Source organism: Anopheles ziemanni, assembly GCF_943734765.1.
Source record: "Anopheles ziemanni chromosome X unlocalized genomic scaffold, idAnoZiCoDA_A2_x.2 X_unloc_22, whole genome shotgun sequence".
NCBI classification, from domain to species: Eukaryota; Metazoa; Arthropoda; class Insecta; order Diptera; family Culicidae; genus Anopheles; species Anopheles ziemanni.
Genome location: NW_026689788.1, coordinates 264283 through 272500, shown reverse-complemented (window position 1 = coordinate 272500; position 8218 = coordinate 264283).

The following is an 8218-nucleotide window of genomic DNA, read 5'->3' as shown; positions in this document are numbered from 1 at the left end:
ACATAGGGCAAGCTGGATGAATCCATTTTACCCAGGACGGCCGAAGCGGCGTGGACCAGGGGAGAACTGAACCTTATACTTCACACCACAGTAAGTCTACGTGTCCTCTTCCACATAGGGCAAGCTAGAACTAACTATCTTACCCAGGACTGCCGAAGCAGCGTGGACCAGGGGAGGAACACACTTTTCATGGAAACGTAAGGCATCCATGACTGCCATAACGTAAGCCGCCGCTGTGCGCGTATACCCGTTCCCCGTAGGGAGGAGCAAGCCGCCGCTTAGAGACGAAGCATAAAGTGTCCTCATTCCACATAGGGCAAGCTGGATGAATCCATTTTACCCAGGACGGCCGAAGCGGCGTGGACCAGGGGAGAACTGAACTTTATACTTCACACCACAGTAAGTCTACGTGTCCTCTTCCACATAGGGCAAGCTAGAACTAACTATCTTACCCAGGACTGCCGAAGCAGCGTGGACCAGGGGAGGAACACACTTTTCATAGAAACGTAAGGCATCCATGACTGCCATAGTGCGTAAGCCGCCGCTGTGCGCGTAAACCCGTTCCCCGTAGGGAGGAGTCAAGCCGCCGCTTAGAGACGAAGTATGAAGTGTCCTCTTCCACATAGGGCAAGCTAGAATGAACTATCTTACCCAGGACCGCCGAAGCAGCGTGGACCAGGGGAGAACTGAACTTTATACTTCACACCACAGTATTGAGTAATGTGCCCTCTTCCACATAGGGCAAGCTGGAATGTTCCATTTTACCCAGGACGGCCGAAGCGGCGTGGACCAGTGGAGGACTACACAATCATGAGGTTTGATATCGACTTGTGTGTTTCAATAGGATACCGATGGTATGGTTTGAACCGATTTGATTTAGCCATTCTGAAGTCATCACTTGGTTGAAGCGCTGAACTAGGGAGGCATCGTTTACATATATATTGGTTTTCGCATGCTCTACTAGGTTAATGTCATGAGGTTGGCTATCGAGCATGCCCAAGTGATGACTTGATTGTGTGCTTGCTTGAATTCTTCACATTTCATACCATCGGTTAGTTGTCGAATCATTCCTCGATCATAACCTTCGTTCTTGGTTCATGTATGCTCTCTTCCACATAGGGCAAGCTAGAATTAACTATCTTACCCAGGACCGCCGAAGCAGCGTGGACCAGGGGAGAACTATACTTTGTCTTGTATGCCCTCTTCCACATAGGGCAAGCTAGAACTAACTATCTTACCCAGGACCGCCGAAGCAGCGTGGACCAGTGGAGGACTATACTTTGTTCATAACACCACAGTATTGAGTAATGTGCCCTCTTCCACATAGGGCAAGCTAGAATGAACTATCTTACCCAGGACCGCCGGAGCAGTGTGGACCAGTGGAGGACTACACAATCATGAGGTTTGATATCGACTTGTGTGTTTCAATAGGGTACCGATGGTATGTTTTGAACCGATTTGATTTAGCCATTCTGAAGTCATCACTTGGTTGAAGCGCTGAACTAGGGAGGGGCATCGTTTACATATATATTGGTTTTCGCATGCTCTACTAGGTTAATGTCATAGGGTTGGCTATCGAGCATGCCCAAGTGATGACTTGATTGTGTGCTTGCTTGAATTCTTCACATTTCATACCATCGGTTAGTTGTCGAATCATTCCTCGATCATAACCTTCGTTCTTGGTTCATGTATGCTCTCTTCCACATAGGGCAAGCTAGAATTAACTATCTTACCCAGGACCGCCGAAGCAGCGTGGACCAGGGGAGAACTATACTTTGTCTTGTATGCCCTCTTCCACATAGGGCAAGCTAGAACTAACTATCTTACCCAGGACCGCCGAAGCAGCGTGGACCAGTGGAGGACTATACTTTGTTCATTACACCACAGTATTAAGTATGGTGTCCTCTTCCACATAGGGCAAGCTAGAACTAACTATCTTACCCAGGACCGCCGAAGCAGTGTGGACCAGGGGAGGACTATACTTTATACTTCACACACTAGCCATACTGAAGTCATCACTTGGTTGAAGCGCTGAACTACGGCGGGGTAATCGTTTACAGGTTATAATCATATAGCTGCATGCTCATTAGTAGATAATGGAATATTGTATGGCAATATGAGCATGCCCAAGTGATGACTTTGTTTCAAGCTCAACAGGTAGGGTATTGAGTCCTCTTCCACATAGGGCAAGCTAGAATGAACTATCTTACCCAGGACCGCCGGAGCAGCGTGGACCAGTGGAGGACTCTATACTTTATACTTCACACCACAGTATTGAGTACGACTTGCATAAAGCCCCTAATGAGAACCACGAGGGCTCTCTCAATGTAGAACCACGAGGGCTCTAGTACCGATTCTCTCGGTACGGCTTGGTCCGTGTTCCTTTATGCTTGTACTCTAAGTATTAAGTATTGTGTCCTCTTCCACATAGGGCAAGCTAGAACTAACTATCTTACCCAGGACCGCCGAAGCAGTGTGGACCAGGGGAGGACTATACTTTATACTTCACACACTAGCCATACTGAAGTCATCACTTGGTGGGGGTGAACTACGGCGGTATCTATCGTTTTGGTTCGGTCTATATAGGGTCGCTTGCATGCTCATTCGAATATAATGTAATTGTGTATGGCAATATGAGCATGCCCAAGTGATGACTTTGTTTCAAGCTCAACAGGTAGGGTATTGAGTCCTCTTCCACATAGGGCAAGCTAGAATGAACTATCTTACCCAGGACCGCCGGAGCAGCGTGGACCAGTGGAGGACTCTATACTTTATACTTCACACCACAGTATTGAGTACTTCTTGCATAAAGCCCCTAATGAGAACCACGAGGGCTCTCTCAATGTAGAACCACAAGGGCTCTAGTACCGATTCTCTCGGTACGGCTTGGTCCGTGTTCCTTTATGCTTGTACTCTTAGAAAGTCTCAACCCGGAGGTCTTGACTTTGATTGTCATAGTTGGACTACGACGGGGCATCCGACCATTGCTGATCGAACACCCCTGATTCACCATCTTTCGGGTAGGCGGTACGCGTACCTCCGGACGCGGAAGTCTCAACCCGGAGGTCTTGACTTTGATTGTCATAGTTGGACTACGACGGGGTATCCGACTCATCGAATACCCCAGAAGCACACCATCTTTCGGGTAGGCGGTACGCGTACCTCCGGACGCGGAAGTCTCAACCCGGAGGTCTTGACTTTGATTGTCATAGTTGGACTACGACGGGGTATCCGACTCATCGAATACCCCAGAAGCACACCATCTTTCGGGTAGGCGGTACGCGTACCTCCGGACGCGGAAAGTCTCAACCCGGAGGTCTTGACTTTGGTTGTCATAGTTGGACTATGACGGGGCATCCGACCATTGCTGATCGAACACCCCTGTTACACCATCTTTCGGATAGGCGGTGCGCGACACCACCGACGCGGAAAGTCTCAACCCGGAGGTCTTGACTTTGTATTGTTGGATAGTCCTCTTCCACTATAGGGCAAGCTGGAAATATTCCATTTTACCCAGGACTGCCGAGGCAGCGTGGACCAGGGGAGAACTTCACGGAATCTTCAGGCATCCATGATTGCCATAGTGCGTAAGCCGCCGCTGTGCGCGTCAACTCGTTCCCCGTGAGGAGGAGTCTAGCCGCCGCTAAAAGACGAAGCATTAAGTGTCCTCATTCCACTATAGGGCAAGCTAGAATTAACTATCTTACCCAGGACCGCCGAAGCAGCGTGGACCAGGCGAAGACTATACTTTATACTTCACACCACAGTATTGAGTACGACTTGCATAAAGCCCCTAATGAGAACCACGAGGGCTCTCTCAATGTAGAACCACGAGGGCTCTAGTACCGATTCTCTCGGTACGGCTTGGTCCGTGTTCCTTTATGCTTGTACTCGCGGAAAGTCTCAACCCGGAGGTCTTGACTTTGATTGTCATAGTTGGACTACGACGGGGCATCCGACCATTGCTGACCGAACACCCCTGATTCACCATCTTTCGGATAGGAGGTGCGCCCACCTCCGACGCGGAAGTCTCAACCCGGAGGTTCGGACTTAGAGTTTTTCCCATTTAAAAGTTTTTCTCTTAGCCATACTGAAGTCATCACTTGGTGAACGATTGAACTAGGGCGGGTTAATCGTTTATAGGTATCATGTGGTTTGCATGCTCTCTTAGGTTAAGGTCATGTGGTTGGCTATCGAGCATGCCCAAGTGATGACTTTGTTTCACGCTTGCTTGATTTCTTCAAGATTCCCTGTTATATAGTGTAATCATTCGAGAACAGGGAATCTTTGGTTTTGCTCAACAGGTATTGGATGTCAACTTGGTATCTAGATCGCATTAAGTCTCAACCCTTAGGTTCGGACTTGTATAGTGACATCTTGTTACGGTCTTGAGTCTCAACCCGCAGGTTCGGACTACTTAGTGTTTGATCGAATATAATATGGCAACTTGTGCCTAAGTCTCAACCCGCAGGTTCGGACTTCTGTTTATTTGGCCAATGTATGTATAAGGCAACTTGTGCCTAAGTCTCAACCCGCAGGTTCGGACTTGTGTATTTGTTCGAAGTCATGTATAAGGCAACGTGTGCCTAAGTCTCAACCCGCAGGTTCGGACTTGTTAGTGTTTCGTCAACTTTCATATGGCAACTTGTGCCTAAGTCTCAACCCGCAGGTTCGGACTTGTGTATTTGTTCGAAGTCATGTATAAGGCAACTTGTGCCTAAGTCTCAACCCGCAGGTTCGGACTTGTGTATTTGTTCGAAGTCATGTATAAGGCAACGTGTGCCTAAGTCTCAACCCGCAGGTTCGGACTTGTTAGTGTTTCGTCAACTTTCATATGGCAACTTGTGCCTAAGTCTCAACCCGCAGGTTCGGACTTCTATAGTGTTTCGTCAATTATCATATGGCAACTTGTGCCGAAGTCTCAACCCGCAGGTTCGGACTTCTGGAAGGATCACTTGGCCACTAATGATCCTTCCGCAGGTTCACCTACGGAAACCTTGTTACGACTTTTACTTCCTCTAAATCATCAAGTTCGGTCAACTTCGATAAAGCAGACGCGGTTCACGAGGATCCAGCGAACGATCATCTCCAAAGACCTCACTAAATAATCCATCGGTAGTAGCGACGGGCGGTGTGTACAAAGGGCAGGGACGTATTCAACGCTGGCTGATGACCAGCACTTACTAGAAGTTCCGAGTTCATATGGACCATTGCAATCCATAATCCCTACTAAGTGAGTATTTGAGTGATTTCCCGTTCCTCTCGGAATAGGAGACACGCTGCTACCCACATTGTAGCACGCGTGTAGCCCAGAACATCTAAGGGCATCACGGACCTGTTATCGCTCGATCTCATTTTGCTAAACACAAATTGTCCTGCTAAGCAGCGTACCGTAAGTGCACTTGCGCACACGAACAGCGAAGGTGTCAGGTCATACTCCACCGAAAGGTCCTAACCCGTTCCAATCGGCATCGACGCATTAACGCTGACTGCGTTCTAGTTAGCATATGTGAGTCACGTTCGTTATCGGAATTAACCAGACAAATCAATCCACGAACTAAGAACGGCCATGCACCACTACCCTTAAATTTGAGAAAGAGCTATTAATCTGTCTCACCTCCATAAGTTCGGACCTGGTAAGTTTTCCCGTGTTGAGTCAAATTGAACCGCAAGCTCCATTTCATTGTGGTGCCCTTCCGTCAATTCCTTTAAGTTTCAACTTTGCAACCATACTTCCCCCGGAACCTGACTTTGGTTTCCCGGAAGCTACTGAGAGCACCTGGTTGTAGCGTCTCCCAATTGCTAGTTGGCATCGTTTACGGTTAGAACTAGGGCGGTATCTAATCGCCTTCGATCCTCTAACTTTCGTTCTTGATTAAAGAAAGCATCCTTGACAAATGCCTTCGCTTTAGTTAGTCTTACGACGGTCTACGAATTTCACCTCTCGCGCCGTAATACTAGTGTCCCCAACTACTTCTGTTAATCATTACCTCCGGTCTGAGTACAAACCAATGAAAGATTAGACCAAGGTCGTATTCCATTATTCCATGCAAGATTATTCTAGGGCGTTTGGGCACCCTGCTTTAAGCACTCTAATTTGTTCAAGGTAAACGTGAGCGGTCGAGCTCTATGTTACACTTGCACCCGTTGAAGGGCACACCATGACACAGACTTGGTGCCCTACCACACCATTGAGTCGCAACCAGATTCCGACTTGGCCCACCGACCACGGGTTGACCGGGTCGGCGGAGCCGGACTGTGTTGGACAAGTATCAACTTCGAACGTTTTAACCGCAACAATTTTAATATACGCTAGTGGAGCTGGAATTACCGCGGCTGCTGGCACCAGACTTGCCCTCCACTTGATCCTCGTAGAAGGATTTATGCTCTACTCATTCCAATTATGAAACATCATTAAAGAGTTTCATATTGTTATTTCTCGTCACTACCTCCCCGTCCCGGGATTGGGTAATTTACGCGCCTGCTGCCTTCCTTGGATGTGGTAGCCATTTCTCAGGCTCCCTCTCCGGAATCGAACCCTGATTCCCCGTTACCCGTTGCAACCATGGTAGTCCTCTATACTACCATCCATAGTTGATAGGGCAGATATTTGCGAGATCTGTCGTCGGTGCGAGACCATACGATCAGCATCATTATCCAGACTTCAACTCAATGACACGGAGAACCCGCGATTGGTTTGACTAATAAGTGCACCAGTTCCCGCGAGGGTCCTGGCATGTTGCATGTATTAGCTCTAGATTTTCCACAGTTATCCAAGTAACTAGGTTGATGATCTCGTAAATTATAGCTGTTATACTGAGCCTTATGCGGTTTCACATTAAATCTGTTTGTACTTAGACATGCATGGCTTAACCTTTGAGACGAGCGTATATTACTGGTAGGATCAACCAGAATTCCGACTTTGCGTTCGAATGTTCATTGTCCCATTGCACCCGGAGGAGCAAACACCACGTTCTATATGTTGTCAAGTCCGGTAGCACACGGGAGGCGAGCCCCCGTGCGAACCTGCATGGAGATGAATCTTGATCTTCTACATCTCCCATCTTAATACAGCATCCCTACTTAAAGGCATCTCGGACTTAGTTGATTTTTCATAGATACATAGAAAAACATATGTTAGGATGCTGCGAGATGAATGGGATGCTGCATGGAGATGAATCGTGATCTTCTTCATCTCCCATCTTAATACAGCATCCCTACTTAAAGGCATCTCGGACTCAGTCGATTTTTCATAAATTCTAAGAAATTCATATGTTAGGATGCTGGGAGATGAATGGGATGCTGCATGGAGATGAATCTTGATCTCCTACATCTCCCATCTCAATACAGCATCCCTACTTAAAGGCATCTCGGACTTAGTCGATTTTTCATAAATTCATAGAAATTCATATGTTAGGATGCTGGGAGATGAATGGGATGCTGCATGGAGATGAATCTTGATCTTCTTCATCTCCCATCTTAATACAGCATCCCTACTTAAAGGCATCTCGGACTTAGTCGATTTTTCATAAATTCTAAGAAATTCATATGTTAGGATGCTGGGAGATGAATGGGATGCTGCATGGAGATGCATCTTGATCTTCTTCATCTCCCATCTTAATACAGCATCCCTACTTAAATGCATCTCGGACTTAGTCGATTTTTCATAAATTCTAAGAAAAACATATGTTAGGATGCTGCGAGATGAATGGGATGCTGCATGGAGATGAATCTTGATCTTCTTCATCTCCCATCTTAATACAGCATCCCTACTTAAATGCATCTCGGACTTAGTCGATTTTTCATAAATTCTAAGAAAAACATATGTTAGGATGCTGCGAGATGAATGGGATGCTGCATGGAGATGAATCTTGATCTTCTTCATCTCCGATCTTAATACAGCATCCCTAATTAAAGGCATCTCGGACTTAGTCGATTTTTCATAAATTCTAAGAAATTCATATGTTAGGATGCTGGGAGATGAATGGGATGCTGCATGGAGATGAATCTTGATCTCCTACATCTCCCATCTTAATACAGCATCCCTACTTAAAGCCATCTCGGACTTCGTCGATTTTTCATAAATTCTAAGAAATTCATATGTTAGGATGCTGGGAGATGAATGGGATGCTGCATGGAGATGAATCTTGATCTCCTACATCTCTCATCTCAATACAGCATCCCTACTTAAAGCCATCTCGGACTAAGTCGATTTTTC